An 18635-nucleotide genomic window follows, 5' to 3' on the forward strand; every position below is an offset into this window, starting at 1 on the left:
AGACAAAATACTGGTTGTACACTTTTCAAATATTTCATACAAAAAATGTGTATTGTATTTGAGCTAAACTCTGATCAAATATGTCTGACTGGTGAGCTGTGTGTGGAGGCTATCCTTATGATCACATGTCAAATAATGGTATTTTGTCAGCGATACTTGCATATGCTTGTCAGACAACCCTACGGCTCGAGGGACATCGCTCGTGATGACAGACGCCATGCATTAATTAGTCAAAGAAGATCTCTAGACAACCCAGGCTCACACTGTTGGATATTTTTAACAATGTCTGAGCTCAGTGAAGCAATGGTTAATCAAGTAATTCTATTTTTTCTGTTTTTTCCCCCATCTGTTGAACATTTATCTATGCTGTCCCCAGATTACTTGGCACAAAGCCTATAAATACACAGTAGGGACAATGAAGATCTACTTGATAGCAGCCAATCATAGTCCAAAATTTGGATTCTAACCTGGATTTGATGTTCTCTGTGGCATGATACATTGAGGAGATTTCTAAGACATGTCCCTGTAGATTGTCAAACAAATACATGCGGACAGAGGTGGAGGCAACAGAATGTATGACTTCTGAACTTGACTATGAAAGATTTAGAAAGGGATCATGAAAATGAACTGTAATTACTAATGCAATAGCATATGACTAAAACAGGAGATCCTACATGCTGTGGTAACATTTGAAAATGTCACCATTTCAAACTGCTGGCCCTGAAACTTTAATGTGTTTCAATGTTATGCAAATAGGAAAGTGCTGTTTCAATGACCAATTGCCGACTGCAAATGCAATCAGATCATTCTCAAAATGAGGAATATTTAGCCAACAAAACAATCCATCCAATAGATTCTCTTCTAACTGTTTAATCACTCGCATATATCGTACTCCAGACATCTGGTTTTAGGATGTTAGAACATTAGCACTTTTGTCCACAAGAATCTGGACAAATCAAAGTGTTCCTACCTACAAATACATCAAAATCAAGTCATCCTTACCTCAAATTTGAAAACACAGCTGACCAGCAAACCCTTCAACTAAATAGAGGTTTTTGGAGATCAGCCAAAATGTCAATAGAAGGAAAGCCTTTAAACCAACAAGAATGCCAAGAGGAAAAACAGATGTCCTTCTGACCATCAGGTTTCAATACAATCAATATATCCCAACAAGACAATCCACAGAGGAACATCCTGACCATCAAGAACACCCACAAAATAGCATCAGCTCTGATTTTCAAGAGCACTTTCAGAGGGGTGTCCTTCGGACAATCAAGAACAGTAAGAGAATCAGTTTTGACAATCAAGAACACCCATACAAAGAACCCTTGAATGACGAGAAATGAATGCACTGTTGATCAGCTGAACAAAATAACTTCAACAAAGCTAATGCTCTCCTTTTCTCCTTGAAAACATTGTACAGTCCACCACCAAAACACTCACAAACATATCATCAGTTCTCTGTCATTACCAGAGCAAATGATTTCCACTACATAAATAATTTCGGAATTATTTCCCTTGAAATTCATTGAAATACTATTTATGTGCAAGGTTGTAATTCAGATATCAAATATTTCTCTCACACAGACTTTGCATTACATATTCAAGTCAGGAAGTACATTGATTTGACACTATGATACTATTTAATACCTAAACTGAGATAATAATAGACATTCTATAGCAACATTGCACTCTACCGCAAACCAAACATTATATATCATTAGGGCAATTTTATGATGATATTAAACATGACAGTTCTTTCTATAGCTCAGAACTTGAGCAAGAAAATTTTCAAGACATGTCTTATGATTATTACCCTTCTGACTCCAAATAGCCAACAAGAAATATTGACTGAGTGGCCTGAGGCCTAAACCTTTTTTCTGCTGATAAAAAAACAAAATTTACAAGCATTTGCTTTTAGTGTAAGCTATTTTCCATATGGGACAGGTCTGATCCCGGAGAGGTGGAGTGGTCGGCCATTGCTCATTTGGTGTCCCAAGTGGCCGTTTGCATGAAGTGTGATAATGACCATGTCCGTGGTAACTGTGAACATGTAGTTGGCACATTCCAGGAGATGAAATGTTTGCTGTGTATATGTAAGCTCATGATAGGAAGACCTAACACATGTCTCGCTACATCTTAATCAGTGAGTAGAGATTTCATGAATAATCGATGTCAAATACAAGAGGAGACACAAAGGGACTAAGTGGAACACCCAGATCTTTATCATCTGCCAGTAATCCCTCCTTCTACAGCTGATTGTATCTTTTTCGTGACCCCATGCAATATAATTGCAAAGCTAACCAATATCATTATTAAGGGATTATAGGGGGTCAGTGCATTACCCAAGATAGACCACAGCAACAACACCTTGTACAAAAGGCCATCAAATTCATATTCAAATTCCATGTAAAATCCAAATAAAGCTCATTTACTTTCAAAATTCACATTACATCAGGGGTGATCAAGCTTTTTCTTTTCTTCATAAATAATTCATTTTTCATTACAGGATACTTGGACTTATCTATGCTAATAAAATTCAGGAGGGATTTCAGGGTTTTATCAATTCATAAAAGCTGGCTAGACTGCTCCTCAAAAGTGATATGATGTTCAAAAGATTGTACAATAATGGCCTTTCAAACTTTGAAGTATAATAAAAGCAGAATCGACTAGACAAAATGCTTAAATCCAATCATTTTTCCGTTAGGTTTGGGCCATTTAGAAATGCTATCAGGGGATAGTTCCCTTTAATATAAATGTTAACTTGTAAACAGCCTAAAGACAGTCCACAACAGTGGCTCTACTTAATTCATTGATGTGGTCACTGATTATTTATGATATCGGCACCAAATTGAAACTGCGGAATCAATATTCCTGTTTGACTTTGAAGACAGGACCATCTTCTATACATGCCTTTCCATCTTTTCACCAAATCCTTTCATTTCAGTCCCCAGACTACCATCCGATCAATTTATTTTAACACATTCTAGACAATTTTATCTTCCTCGAGTCAAGGTATTCCCTGGATAGAATCAAATTCCTTTTCTTACAATCTAATTGAAAAATAAACAGTAACATTTCTGAAGGGCGGCTAAACACTTTCCCACTAAATCATAACATTGCCACACATTTTACTGGTGAACTTACTTTTGTTCTGGCGATAATATTTACAGCCTGACATGGATAGAATCAATCATTTTAATGCTGTCTGAACATTTACATCAGATTACAATTTATGACAGTTTTATCAAGCAACACTTAAAAGTTTTCGTCTGTACGAATTGTCAGGGGTATTGGCTGTGGATTTAGTGAGAAGATGGTAATTCTATTTTCTCACCAAACAATGCAAGAAATCTCCCTCATGCAGTTTGCCCAGTTATTGGCTAATTGAAGATTAAACACGAACACATAAAGACTTTTATACCTTCCATGTTTGCAACACCGTTGTTACATCCTTAAACTAATCTTCAATGTCAACAGTTTTTTGGACTAATGGGTTAACAGTGAACTCACTTTTCGTTCCAGAATATTCAATACATTTTCTTACACAGTATGTATATCTATGACTCAGAAGTGATTATATTGTCAAGAGGACATTTAAGTTCACATATACATGTTTTTTCTTTGCTGCCCTGTTAACTGAGTGTTACATTGGTTCATCCCATTCAATCTCAAGATCATACATTGGGATTCATAAGAAAGATTGGCATGGACTGGTTGGTTTTGTTTGCTGTAAATGCTATTAGATTTCCTAAATCACTGTTTGATTGGCAGTGTCATATTCTAAAGAATTTCATAAGTTCAAAACAAACATGTCAAAAGAAGATCATATTCTCTTAATGTGTGTTTTTGACTTGCCATTCCATGGAGTACCTTAAAAAGTGAATTCAATCACACACAAGTAAAAGATTAGAAATGACATAGCAAATACGCATGATGATTTATACTGCCACTGTTTCTAAAATGTTCTTTGTACACACCATGTAAGCTGTGCATAATCCTTAAAAAAATGATCATATTTAGCAAATATAAAGATAAGTCATCATCATGAACTTTATAATTTTTTTTATTCCAAAACTTTGGAACCCTAATGTACATTAGATCATACCTCAATTATAGTAGTCTGGATAAATCAATCTGAAAATACAATGTGCAAGAACCATGAATACATGCTTTAGACATTTTAATCACAAATCACAAAATATAACTTTTTTGGTTGTAAATTTAGTAACGTTTAAAATTTAAATCTTGGCAGAGATTTCTTATGCTTATGGAAAGGGTCTTGTTGCTTTTATATAAATGAATGTCATCATTTTGCAGTTTCTCGATATATGAGTCAATAATAAATGTGGTCAAAATTGAAAAATAAATCGTTGGAGTCTTAGAGAAGTGCCAGACACTTGAAAAATGAGAAATCTATCTCATATCCATTGAACAGTATACAAAGACTCTTTGAAGTGTTGAAACAAATTTCTTGAATGAAATGAAATTTCTGGGACCCAGATATAAAAATCTTTCAATTTCAAATAGATCCAATTACTTTGAATTTTACTGGAGGACTCAGTTGTGAGCATTTCAGTGCACCACACACACATGTGCGAACCCTGATGAAAACAAAGGCTAAGCTGAATATTATTTCACAATAGTGACCAGTTTTGAAGGAGACTTCCCTTAGTCCAGTGGCCGTAAGGTATGTGTCTTTATGCACTAATTGAGCATATTGTACACCAGCTAGTCCTATTCTTGCTTGGAGCATGTGCACTAATTGCTAGTATAAGGACTTGGAAGTCTTCCTAACATGGTCAGTTTGGCAGAGTTAATTTTACAGAATGCTTTGATAAACTTACACTTTGTGTGCCCTGGTTTTTTTGCAGAGTTCACAATCACTCTTCACTTGTAGCATAATACTTCTCAAACTATTAGTTCTCCCTCAGGACATATCCATCCAGTTGGGAATTTTATCTTCAGTTCCAAAACACAAATGACATAAAATTAAATGTAACAAAACCCCATTTTGGCACCTAAAACCAACTCAGTAAAGTCATTCTGCATTTTCTTGTAATAAGTGACTGATGTAGGAATCAATTCCAAAGAGGCTTGTCAGTTGGCACATACACAACCTTTTTCTAGTTGACAGCAAAAACTAGTTCAGTTTATTCCTAGAAAGTCAAGAAGCAAATTGTTGCCAACTGACATTTTTCTCCCATCTTGACACACACATTCTCCATGTAATATACTCTGACATCCAACCACAAGACTATGCCTGCACACAAGCTGATTTTGTGGCAGGCTAAAAAAAACCTGTGTCACATTTTACTTATTCTTAATCACATGTATCAGAGCCCTGAATCTAGGGAGGCAGCAACAGGGAGAGCTCTGATGCTGTAAATGTCAATTGAATTTGTATGTGGTGGTACTGACATGTGGCACAGGAATATATGCAATATGTAGGCAATGTATCAAACACTCAAGTGCTTAAAACTTGATGAGGGAGCTTCCTCACTCCAACACATGGAACAGGTAAGTGGATCTGGGACACCAGTCAACTCCTACTACTTGTAGCAAGAAATATGTAACTAGACTTGATTGGTCTTTCCTAGGATTGTATGTGTATGATTTCCTTCACTGATGCAGTACGTTGCTGGCATGGAATCAGATGTTTAGATACATTTTCAGACACCTCCTATTTTCTGCAATGAAAACTTAAGGTCAAGGATGAAGGGCCTTTACATGTTAAGTGTAGATTTGTCAGATAGATAGTATGTGTAGTGTGTAAAATATGACAGAAATCTTACATGATCAAGTATGTTGTATCCTAATTAGGTTTTTCTTGGTAACCAATCTGTCCATAGACTTGGCAAGGTTCCTTTGCACATATTTTGAAATAACCCCTGTAATGGAGGCGAGTATAGAATTGCACGTAAATATGTGTAATATTATAGTGTAACACATGTCTAATTTCTGTAGTAAGAACAAATGTATGCTTCCAAGCTATTAACAGTACAGTACCTAAACCTTTAGATATAACTGTAAAGAGTGAGGAATTAGCAAAACAGTATTAAGCCACGTATTAGAAAACTGCATGCTCCAAACCATATTATTGCATTACACTGAATTTACATTCTTGTTCTTTGTTAGTCATACATGTAAATGATTTCAGATAAACATTACCATTTACATAGCTGGTAGAATCCTAAGGAATAAAGCTGCCTCTAAAGAGAAAAACACTCCGATTTATCTAAATAGGGATTGATTTGAAGGAAGAATAATGAATGTAAAGACCCCTTAAAGAGGAAGGTTACAAATCTAATAGTGTAAATAGTGTTGTTGTATCAAACATCCTGTGTTCTTTCTGGATTCTCCAAACCTTCATTCAAGGTTACATTCTTTAACTTGAACATCTTCAGTGACTTAGGTAAACAAATTTGTATGTGAAAAAGTTCAAGAGTCATTTCCATGTCTTCCCATAATGACAGACATTCGTGCAAGGTTTCCCAATCTCACCACGGACAAGCTACATGATACTACTACTTATGAGTAAGAGTGTCACATTTGTTAAATTCCTTAACATTTGAGAGTGATGTTACTGTCATAGAACTTCTTTAACTAACAGGTTTCCAAGTGTAAGTGTGTCACAAACTCTCAACTATGATGACACTTGGCACCTGGTGTGTAAGCATAGGTAAGGTACTACAGTAGATAGGGGATAACCATAAGATGCTGCAATAAATTTTCAAAACAACTGATGCTTTGTTCCAAGTAAAGAATGCAGTCACATTGTGTGCTTGACACGGTACATTTTTCCATGGGTTATACTTAGTTTCAGTATATCCCTTCCAGATGAGGCATCTCATTTACTAGCCCGTTGCTGTATCCAAGTTACTTGTGTTTAGTCTGTCTCAGAGGTTCAGACTTAAAATCTGGAATGATCCTTCAGCTGTGTCACCCTTTCATTCTGTTCAGGCAATGTGGTGGATCATATTGGGTTTTTCTCAAATAGACAATGAACAAATTTATCATTTAAGCATAAGGCCATAAAAAATGAATTAACTTTTCATACCCACTGCCTCACATCATCATATTGTACCTCAAGTGCCCAGAGATGAAGATAATTGCTATGTATGTTCTCTTCTTTCTTTACTTGATGAAATACACCATCAACCCATGCTTGCCATAAAAGGTGACTAACAGGATCAGGTGGTTCAGGCTTGCTGACTTGGTTGATGTAGTTCATAGTATCCCAACTGCATAGATCGATGCTCATGATGTCAATCATTGGATTGTTTGGTCCAGATTTGATTATTTACAGACTGCCGCCATATAGCTGGAATATTGCTGAGTGTGGCGTTTAACATGTTAATGGCATCCTTCAACAGTGCACATATGCTCTGAAAGTTTTGTTTAAGAACAAAAAGAAAATATGCAACATGCCTCACGTTTTTCAAATTTGAATGAATAATTCATTCATTCTGGCCTAACATCCATGGAAAGAATGGGTCAAAACAATTAAGATTTTAGCATCTAAAATATATTACTAGAGAAAACACATATTATCAATGTTATAAAAAGAGACCACAGTGGAATCAAAATCAACCCATTATTGTGTCTACAATGAATAAAATTTATCTTCATATACTCATACACATTTAAATTTGTTTTTAGAACTGTATCCAGCAGATTGAGCGGAGACAAGCTACTAAATAACATTTATCTCAGTGGTAAGTACATCCAGTTTAATCATGTTCATCAAGCAAAACACTGGTCATCTTTCATGAAAGTAAAACCCTTCACAAGCATTCTTGACACTTATGCTGGTTCCATAACTTTTAACATGCCTCACATTCATACACTTTTTGCTGGTAATGAAACAATGTGGATCATGGATCTGCTTGGTCCAGGTTTCATGAAAGTAAAACCCTTCACAAGCATTCTTGACACTTATGCTGGTTCCATAACTTTTAACATGCCTCACATTCATACACTTTTTGCTGGTAATGAAACAATGTGGATCATGGATCTGCTTGGTCCAGGTTTTAAAATGTAGGGCAAAACGCCATGGCACTGTAGCTCACATGTTTACATATTACGCAACCTAAAACGTAAACTAATGTCAGTAGGTACAAATGATATCATTAGCATCAATATTCCCTCATAATCCCAATAAGGGTAATCGTAACCTTTTGAAAGATAAATTTCTAATGCCTTAATAAAAAGTAAAGACCATCAAATTTAGTATTTATCCTCCGACTGTGCAAAACATTCATGTACATTTTTTGTGCAAAATTTGGTGCAAATATTACTGAGAATACTTTTAAGAAGGTATTTTTGCAAAATCATGTACTTTGTATAAAGTTAATGTGCTTGCACAAACTTTAAACCACATACTGTCATTATCATTCATGCAGAGTTTCACCTCACTAGGCTATGTGTTTTCTGAGAATGTTAAAAGAAATTGTTTAGACAATCCTCTTTCTTATAAAAGATTGTTCGTAAACTCAATAATGTTTCCAAACTTCAAATTGCTCATCATCAAAAACATGCACAGTATGCAGACATTTTTCTCAGCAAGTGTAGTGTTTGCCAATCCTGTTGCCTTGTACAAAATTGAAACTACCCTTTGAAAGTCTTAGCAGTCAAACAAAGTGTTGAGATTTGTATTGGAATTTTCCTTTTTGTAAAAGCAAATATGTCAAAACTTTCAGATACATCTGGCTTATCTTAAGCGGATTCAGGAGAGCATAGTTTACATCCTTTTTTACTTATTTTTCAAAACTGTGAACATCTACGTTATCATTTGTGGGAACATGCTTGCCAAGTTTCAGCTTCGTCAGTTTAGCAGTTAAAGAAGTGAAAAAGTATGCAGACAAAGCCAACTTTGCTAACAACAACAATGAACAAACAGATCATGACATTCCCCCAATTAATCTCTCTAAAAATATTGTCATGGAACATACATGTTAGACCCCACTATTAACTACACATGTACCAAATTTCAATGCATTTTGAAAAACATGACACAGTAATGGCCACAATGACTGTCATGACAACCATATTGAAAATTAGAACTGATCCTCTTGAAACAATTCACATGACATCATTGGTGGAAAAAAGCATATGAAATTCAATGGTGTCTGAAGAGATGGTGTTTACAATGACAGAAATACATTATGAGACAATGAAAGAGCATGGCCCAAGCTGCAAAGGTCAAATGAAGGTCAAAAATTAAGAAATCATCAATGAATGGAACATATATGTAGTGCCCCACTACTAACTACACAAGTACCAAATTTTATTACATTTTGAAAAGAAATGACTGACAAATAGCCAAATAGTGTTTTCAATATAGCTGCAAAGGTGGCTGCAGTGAAAATCAACTTCGAACCTCTTGAACCAAATCAGATATCATTACTGGTGGAAACAAACATGTGAAGTTTCAGCTACATTGGTCCAGTTGTTGCTGAGGAGATGATGTGAAAGGAAATGCATTTTGAGCAAATATAATAGCAAGTGCAAAAGTCAAGTGAAAGTCAAAATATAAAACATAGTGAAAATAGAACATATGTGTTGAGCCTAACCACCAACTATACATATACCAAATTTCATTCCATTTTGTACAAACATGACTAGAAAATAGCTACTGAGAGAGTTTTTTTGCAGCCATTTTGAAATTCAGATTTGACCCTCTTGAACAAATTGGAGTGAACAGGTTTGAGTTTCATTGGTCAAGTTGTTTCTGAGAAGATGTTTACAACAGACAACAACAGACAACAAACAGGTGAGCTAAAAATTAGTATGGCTTATTTTCTCTTGTGTCCATTGACTGGAGGTTTTCCACCTTCAAGATCCATTACCTGAAAGACTCATTTGAAATTCTTGCAGTGTAAAGGCTGGACAAATAAGTACAAACATCTGTGTCTAAAGGATACTGTTGGCAGTATTTTCTTGTCGAGTAAATACAATATAATTAATTTGTTGACAGCAGCTTTGTCATCTTCATCTATTATTAAATACATCTGATTACATCTATGATCAAATAAATATTAAAATGTTAGCTTAGATACACCTTTTTTTCAAAGAAACCACCACATCCATAACATGAGTTTCAATTCTAATAATTTCAGTTACTTTGCCTTTCACACCAAATAGAATCTGTTTCAGTAAAATGATCGAGACTGGTTGTTTTTCTTGCATTGACATTTTATATATTTTGTAATTTGTAAGTCTGGTTAAAAGTGGGGATTCAAAGTAAGAATTGTGTCCCAAGAATCATACACTGTACATGTATTTGTAAAACTTGTGTGAAGCAGGGATTCCAAGGAAGAATTGTGTTTAAGATGATATTCACCTAGCCTTTAGGTAAGGCAGCACGTCTGGAAGAGTTTTTACGAACGTACCCTCCAGCAAGAATGGTCACCTTGTAACAATTATGAATTTTGAACTATTTCTAGAACTATTAGAAGCCAAACACCAAGTGGAATTTAGAGTTTTGAATATGGTATGTAATGTTTGCTTCCATATTTGTCCATAAATTTTTTTTTAAAATGTTACTTAATCATTCAAATGTAATTCATGAACATCATGAATGCCAACTTCCAGTTACTTGTAAACATTTTCTGGCTGTTGCAAATGGCACCCATGATTGTAGTAAACACATATCTCTTGAATTGAACTCGCTAACAATTCCTTCTAAAGTCGACAATGAACATAAAAACATAAATATCAATGTAATTAGTATCTTATTTCAGTTGACAATACTCATTATCTAATAAAGTGTTCGAAATAGGCTATGCAACGATATTCTATATAATCTAGTAACATTAATTGCATACTTTGAGTCGCAAATGACGAAAATCAAGTAGTATCAACTGTTTGAAGACAAAGTATCTCTGACAATTAGCAAAATCTCATCACACTCCAAGAAATCTCATTGTTCTTGGACAAGGGGAGAATTTTGCAAAACAAAATATTCCCGGATTATCCCTGAAATCCTCCAATTACAAAATGACAGGGAGAATTCTTTTTACAACTTTTCTTTGCAGGCAGATCACACAGTTACACAACCATATGACTATTGATGTAAATTAGTAAATGTTGTAAAATGCTGCAGTCAACAGTATTACAACTCCTACCCTTATAAGACATACCCATTTCACCTTCATGTGTGTGTAGACATACACTTAAACCTTGTTAAACCTTTAAACCTTAAACTAGGACTCATTAACTTGATATATCATTTAAGACATGAAACTTTCTTTTCCCAGCAGAATCTGTATTGACACAAGTTTTGATATTTGTTCTCTGATTGACTCAAACTACAGATGACTTGCTACACTGTTGAGGATCCTGAAGCCTTGGTGTATGTTACCAGCATACATACAATACTGTCATGTGAAAAACTGGTGGAGTCTACTAATGCATACAGTTACAACTGCCTACAGTGTTAAATAAACATCTGTATGCATCTGTGACTCTCAGCTGCTGCCTCCAACCTTGAGAAAAAGTGGTATAGCCCTTCATGTTATTGTGGACAAATGCCTACACAAACCTAACACATTAACACATTTCATCATTTTTTTTATTTCTGACACCCTTTCAGACATTCAGTAACAAATATATAAATTCTGCAACACAATTTCAAATTCTTATGGCTGTTGCTATTAAGTTACTGTCACAATTTAAAACTTCAGATATATATTATGTAATATCATATGTCTGATTGAGAGGAATAAGAAAAACATGTTGTACATGTATTGTCACTGTAACACATATCCTAATGTTTTAGGCCACAAAAATTGATTTGAAGATAAATTGAGTAACTGTCCAGCAGCACCAAGGACTACAAAAGGAGTCTTCCTTATAACTGTTGTATCAGTAGTTTGTGTATTGTACATATGGAAATATATTAAATTCATTCAAAATCCCTTTGTGTCTGCTCAAATCTGATGATACATATACAATCTATTAATTCCGTAGAGACAAGTTGACCCATGACACTGGACATTGGCACAAGACAGTGGACCAAAGTCGTCCTTCAAGGCAAGGAAAGATAACTCTTCCCTTGAAATCTCAACAATCTTGATTTTCATAAAACCATTTTTAAAACAGGTTTTCTTTTAATGGACAAAACCAGCAGTCATTGATTTCCCTACACTTTATGTTCGAACAATACGAATACAATAATTAAATCACCTACACAATGACCCACATATCGCAAGAAAAAAATAATAAACTTTCAATTTCTAAATGAAAATATCTAAATAATAAATAAAATTAATAACTACTAAAGCATGAACAGCTGTCAGTCATGTGGTACAACTGAGGGAGACATACAATGTCAGAGAGTATGAAAATCAAGAGCAGAATAATTGTGCTAATATGATAGAACACAGAATAGCCAAGTTTTCACTGGTAAGCCCTGAACATGAGCATCCCTGGGGATCTGGTTTTACAATACACAGATCACGCTAGAGGACATCAAACTACAACATGGCATATGTGTATGTATGCTGGAATTACACAAATATGTGTAAAGCAATGCTCCTTGAAAAAGATGGGGAGATTTATTACAGCCCGAAAAGATAAAGTATTTGTACTATCGTCCCTGAAAGTTTTTCCTGTATGTTTTAACAATACATCCTGCTGAAAGCATTAGTACGGTTCTTTCATTAGTTTTTTTTTTTATTCTGGATAAACCAACAATCTGAGCAAGTCTATGTAATCGTGGTATATTGAGATGTTCACTTAGTGTAATTGAAATGCATGAATTTCTCTCTCAGTGGGGCGTAGTATATGCCCTTGCTGCAGATAGTACAACATATGGAGAGTGGCAGGGCTGGTACTCAAATGCTCCACTAGAAAATTCACTGACGCTTCCCCACACTGGTTATAATGTGAAAGGATATAGCGGAAGGTGACTGGTGCCAAGTCACTCCATCCAATCATGTACAAATTTGTTTAGTGTTTCACATTACAGGTATCTTGATAACATTTGACATTCAGCTCATTTTACATTTTATCTAAGTTCACTTTCAAGGATTCTTTTATGAATTTTTTTTTACTGCATTTTAAGATAATGATATTCAGCATGCGTTACTTTCCATAAAAATATGTCAGATCTATTTAGAGAAATATCATTAACTATCACCTCTACTACCTACAATTTACAATATGAGCATGTACATGCAATCAAAATTCTTTTTATCAAAAATACATTTTTACTAAAACATTCACAAATTCAGAAAGAATTCTTTACTGCTACAATTTGACAGACATGTTAAACCAGAATCAACCAAATATCATTATCATCAAAACCAGAACAGCATCATGAAAATGCTGTGAGAAATTTATTGTTATTGCCAGTTGTTTTTGAGACAAAAAGATACAGATTTAATAGACAGAGAAGCCATAATTTGTGAACTCTGGAGCCATCACTACAATTGCGTTGCCATGGTAACTCTATTACAAACAGATGTGAAAACAATTATGGGCTAATCAGTTTGATTATATGAAATGCAAACATTGAGGAAATGGGCCTGCCAGTGGAAGTACCTCCAACTGCCCAGTGCCTCCATAATGCAGTTGTGCTAGGACGCTGGTCATGGGAGGTATGCCTCTACATATTAGTTCTACCTACTTGTTGTATCTGATAATAGGATCCGATTCCCTAAAACAGTTAGACTGGAAACACTTTAAAGGTCATGGTACAACACTGGCATTCCAATAGGCTTATGTTATTGTCTGGACTGGGTGGCCACTGATAATTTGCTGCTCTTGAAACTGGTCTCTCACCAATGTGGTGATTTTGAACTAGCTTCAAATTTATTGATTTTCAAACATCTGTATATATAAAACATCTGTTCCCTTATTAAAGTACACAACTGCACTTCATCTAAAATTTTCATTAAACATCAATATTATGTCCATTTCAAAAGTTCTATTGTCATTTAATTTGAAATTAATATTTTGAAAATAAATTATTTGTTAGTCTTTTTCACATTGATTCAGCCATTCATCTTGCAGTCTGCACAGAATTCCAGCATCCATTAATTAATGTGTCATCACCCTTACCTACTGGTTTCCCCAACCTGTCCCCCTGCCCCATCAATCACCTAGCTGCATATCGACACTTGTCCTAAGAACATATTTACTTTCAGTTACACATACAAGAAGTCAGGCTACTTGAACCTTGGCCCAACACATGTACTGTTGCTTGGTTGGAGTAACATAGGGGTGTAGAAAGTGTAATAGTGTGTGTATCTTGTCTAACCAGATGCTGCAACAGGCTGGTATTGAAACCTGAGCTGTGCAAGTCGTTAACCAAACGGTTTTGGCATTGTTTTCAAGTGCACTCCAATTTTGGTCACCTCACCCTTGCAACCTAACGTTGAAGCCATAGTCAGTCTCATTATACTGTTGTATTACAATAACTTTGAGAAATGCTATCCAAATACTGGGCCTGCTACATGATAGCATGGCAGTCAGTGAGACAGAAATGAAGCAGGCTGGTGTGCTGGTGCTTGAGTATGGTAAGGCCATCATTCTAATTGCCCAGTGTACATATGGTGGTAGCACTATAGGAGCCCTATGCCCTCAGGTTCCAGCATCCAGGTGTAATTAGCATGCAGAAAGCATCTGTTTATGTAAGCAGAGTTCAACTACACCATCAAAGACAGGAATTCAAATCCTGGCTGTGGCATTGGGCAGCATTCTAATTAGATTATAGAAGAAATTATAGAAAAACCTACAAAGTAGATGGCCTAATGAATGACACTTGTTTAACTAATGCTTGACTTTGATGAGTAAATGAGTATTACCTGACCGATTAAATCTGTTTTCATAGCCATTTGATTGAATTAACTCATGCAATAAAGATTCACAAAATTGAATAGGTTTACCATGTTGAAAAATTATAAACTCAAAATGTCTTGAAGAATGCTTTAGCCACTGGGTAAAGTGAAGAACTGATGAAACCATCTTCTATCAATTTGAAATTACCCCTAAGAAAAAATAAGAGTATGATGTGTTGAAAAGATCTGAAACATCTTCTTATTACATTCTGACGACCAGTTCCTGTTCAAATGCCCGCTCTTGCTACTTAATTTCACTGTTGTAATTTATCTCACTATTAATATAGCAATTTTAATGTTAAGGTGATTAGCCATCTGTTCCCAATCTCAAGCAGCATAGATCAAAGGGATAAGAAGTCCACTTTACACTTCTAACAGCATTTTAACTTCTGCACTGCAACTTTTATTGTTCTTCAACAAAATCAGCCGGTTTCAATATATTGCCTAATCACCTCCACCAAATAATGGAATAAAGTTTAGCCCTGCCTAACACAGCCTTATTTTATGTCAAACGAAAAGGTATCGGTCTTCACACTTTCTTATCGAATTGATCATATTAATTTCATTAATAGTTTTCATCTTTGTAATGCAGTGCAACTTTTTGAAAATTGATCCCATTAGCTTTGCTTTTAGAAATATGATAACATGTTATTTTGAAGGTAGCACTTTGTGAAAACACCTTTCAGGAGAAATTGACTTCTCCCATGCTATAATTTCCTTCCCATTACTGATTGATTTGTATTGACAACAAGAATTCAAGTCAAGGTATTATCTGTCATAATGCAGATTACTTTCTGATAATGTTTTTCCCCCCTCAAGATGAAAATTAAGCTAAAATGTGTTGATATTTAATACAGTTATATTTAGTGCCTGCAGAAGAGCCCTAGGTGTGTTCTTTTCCAACATCCAAGAGAAACTTTGGTTTAACAAGAACATGAATATGACTAAATCACTCCTGTAAATGTGATACACTGTGTGTGAGTGAGTGAGTTTGGTTAAACTCTGCTTTGAACAGTATTGCTGATAAAATGTATGTAATTTGCGGTGTAAGCCTTACACAGATGGTAAGGATGTAAGCATTATTTTGCTATTGACATTTCTTGCTTTATGTCATTTCTATTTCATAATAATAGCAGGGATTCATCATATGTGAAAAAAGTGTTGTGGTGCAATAATTGGAAAACACTGCCATTCAGATAACTAAACAAATGAAAAGCCTCAATGCTTGCAGGAACAAATCAACTGCAAGGAAATGTGATAATACCTTCATCTCTCTCCCAACATGGATAACCTATGAAATATTGTCAGTGAGCAGATTATACATCTGTAGTTCATCTGGTAAGACTGACTGAGTCAATGATACTTAATGCTGCATTAGCAGTGCATCAGCTTTTGAGGGCAATATGTCATTGCTGTTTATGATGCCCTGTTCAAACTTCAATGGTTTGGAAAAGTAAAGACAGACATTTTCACAACATTACCTTATACCGGCACATCTAGCTGACCATTTCGAAGCAGTTGAAACAAACTTCAGATCATTTTCATACTTGATATGTTCAGAAAATATGTCGAAAATTAATCTCAGTTGAAAAAAGAGCTTCAGCATAGGACTTCATTCCAGAATCGTTCAAGACAGAATTTTTTATAATGAAGATCATAAAAGGGACAGAACTCCAAATGTACAAATATGAGCCATATGTTCTATCATGGTATACATACACACTGTTCAGTAAATTACACTGTGACATGTGGTGGATGGCCAAGGAGTGGGCATAAATGAATTCAAACATTGCTGCAATGATGTGTTTATGAGGATAATGCACAGCTAAAGCTTCATGAACATCAGAGTTTCATTCAGAGATGTCAAAAATCACTTAGTGTAAAGAGGTAGTGGAAAGACTAAGATCATTCAAGGTAACAAATACAACTGCATATATCTCAGACCATCTGCAAATCAAACTTCAGAGGAATAAATGGCAGGGTTTGAGTGAGAAGGATATTTACTTAATCCTTAAGTTAAGTTAAGTTAAGTGAGTTGGGTTTGATACCACTTTTAGCAATATTCCAGCATTACTATTGTAGGAGACCAGAAGTGGGCTTCACCATGTGGAGAATTGAACATGGGAACTAGGTGTGACAAGCAATTGCTTTTACCACTAGGCTAACCCACCAACCCTTAAAGCACAGCTTTATGTAGGAAGGCCCAAAGCTGGCTGTAGACATCTACTATTTTGGTGAAACCAACAAGCAAGTATAATCAGGAGAACTCTGAACAACTCTGAACAACTCTGAACAGTAAACTGAAGCCTATTAGATTACTTGGCCACCACAACCCACTTTGTCATTTCAGGAATGATTTTAAGACATATTTTTAATATATCTATTTTTTTCACAATGCACTGAAAATTAGATTTGCCATTATAAACTAGATCTACACCCTTCATTCTAACAAACACATCAGTTTCAGCATTCAGAGTTTTTGCAAATGTAAAGACAGTGACATGGCACTGGAGCTCTCCTGAATACGTAGTCAACAGTATAAAATGTCAACAAAGACAGACACTTTATAAATGTTGCAGCCATGCATAAATACTGAGGACTTAAACTAACACTACAATTTTAGGATTTGAACAAAATGTGATGACATTATAAGGAAAAACATACATGTAAATCTTGCCAAATATGCCATTAGAGAGAACATGGTCAAAACAATTGAAAAAAATAAAACATTGCAAAAACTACAGAACATGTGTTGAAACTAAAGAAATACCAAATTTCATTATATTCTGAACATTTCTGAGTAATGGTCATAGATAGAATTTTCATTATTGCTGCTGGGGCAGGTTGGATTGAACCTTTAAACAAATTGGGGTTTCATCATTGGTGGTAATAAACATATGAAATTTCAGCTTCATTGGCCTAGTGTTTTCTGAGAACAAATGTGTCAAGCCCCACAACAAAATACACATATACGAAACTTTGTTACATTTTGAACAAAAATGAATGGGTGATGGCCATAAGAAGTTTCAGCTTGCAGTCTGGTCAGCTAAAAAGTCATGAGGAGATAACATATTTCAAAGATTGATGTCCTGCTTAGAAAAAGAAATAACTGGGATGGACGGACACACTAACAGTCTGGATTGCTAGACAGATAGGCAGGACAAATGAACAGAAGGGCATGCTGATCACTGACCACTTCATTGTTGCTGAGGACACAAAAACAAATCACTGATACACAATGACAGACAGGCACACAACATGACATAACCTCTCTTCACCTTTTATGTCTGGACTTCAATATTGTCATACATTGAATGGCTTATGCATGAGAGTTTCAAATTCAAAGTAAACTCAAGCTAAATCTTGATGCATTCATATGCAAATGAATTGTCAAATCATCTCAGTTCCATAAGCTTCACATCAATAATACAAGTCATCTGGTCGGGATGAGCAAGAGTGGTCAAATATACAGCCATCTTTTTTTTATTGAATTGCTGGCTGGAGCATATCATTAATATGCAAGGGTTGAGTGCCTCTCGCTCTGTTGCCTGTATACCATTACAAGCATGGTACATTATCACTGTTTGTTCTACCAGGGAAAACCACATGGATACTGGCCCTGTACATGATGCATGAATTGGTATGTTGCCTGGAAAGGCCCCTTGAAACCCTATCCTAATGTTTCTAAATATAACTAAATCTTAATGTCTTTAATGGCAGGCATGAAGTAGTCCAAAGGCTTAGAGCTCAAAAGAAATTTTATCCTTCAAAATGTTTTTGAACCTTGAT

General features: G+C 35.3%; 2 protein-coding genes across 6 annotated transcripts in view; one reads left to right on the forward strand and one right to left on the reverse strand.

Annotated features, from left to right (window-relative positions):
• Positions 1-18635, reverse strand: part of LOC139480106 (caspase activity and apoptosis inhibitor 1-like) — a 228642-nt gene that overhangs the window by 172369 nt on the left and 37638 nt on the right. The window lies entirely within an intron of this gene.
• LOC139480105 (zinc finger protein hangover-like) overlaps positions 1-18635 on the forward strand; it is a 115441-nt gene that overhangs the window by 25679 nt on the left and 71127 nt on the right. The window contains exons 1-2 of one of the 2 annotated variants that reach the window (XM_071263125.1): positions 5462-5520; positions 7663-7718. The gene's annotated coding sequence lies outside the window, so the exon portion shown is untranslated. Of the gene's footprint in view, positions 1-5461; positions 5521-7662; positions 7719-18635 lie in introns of those variants that run through there. The other variant, XM_071263124.1, reaches the window with a different exon arrangement.

The sequence above is a fragment of the Haliotis cracherodii genome, unplaced genomic scaffold (assembly GCF_022045235.1).
Source record: "Haliotis cracherodii isolate W230 unplaced genomic scaffold, xgHalCrac1.p SCAF_4, whole genome shotgun sequence".
Taxonomy (NCBI): Eukaryota; Metazoa; Mollusca; class Gastropoda; order Lepetellida; family Haliotidae; genus Haliotis; species Haliotis cracherodii.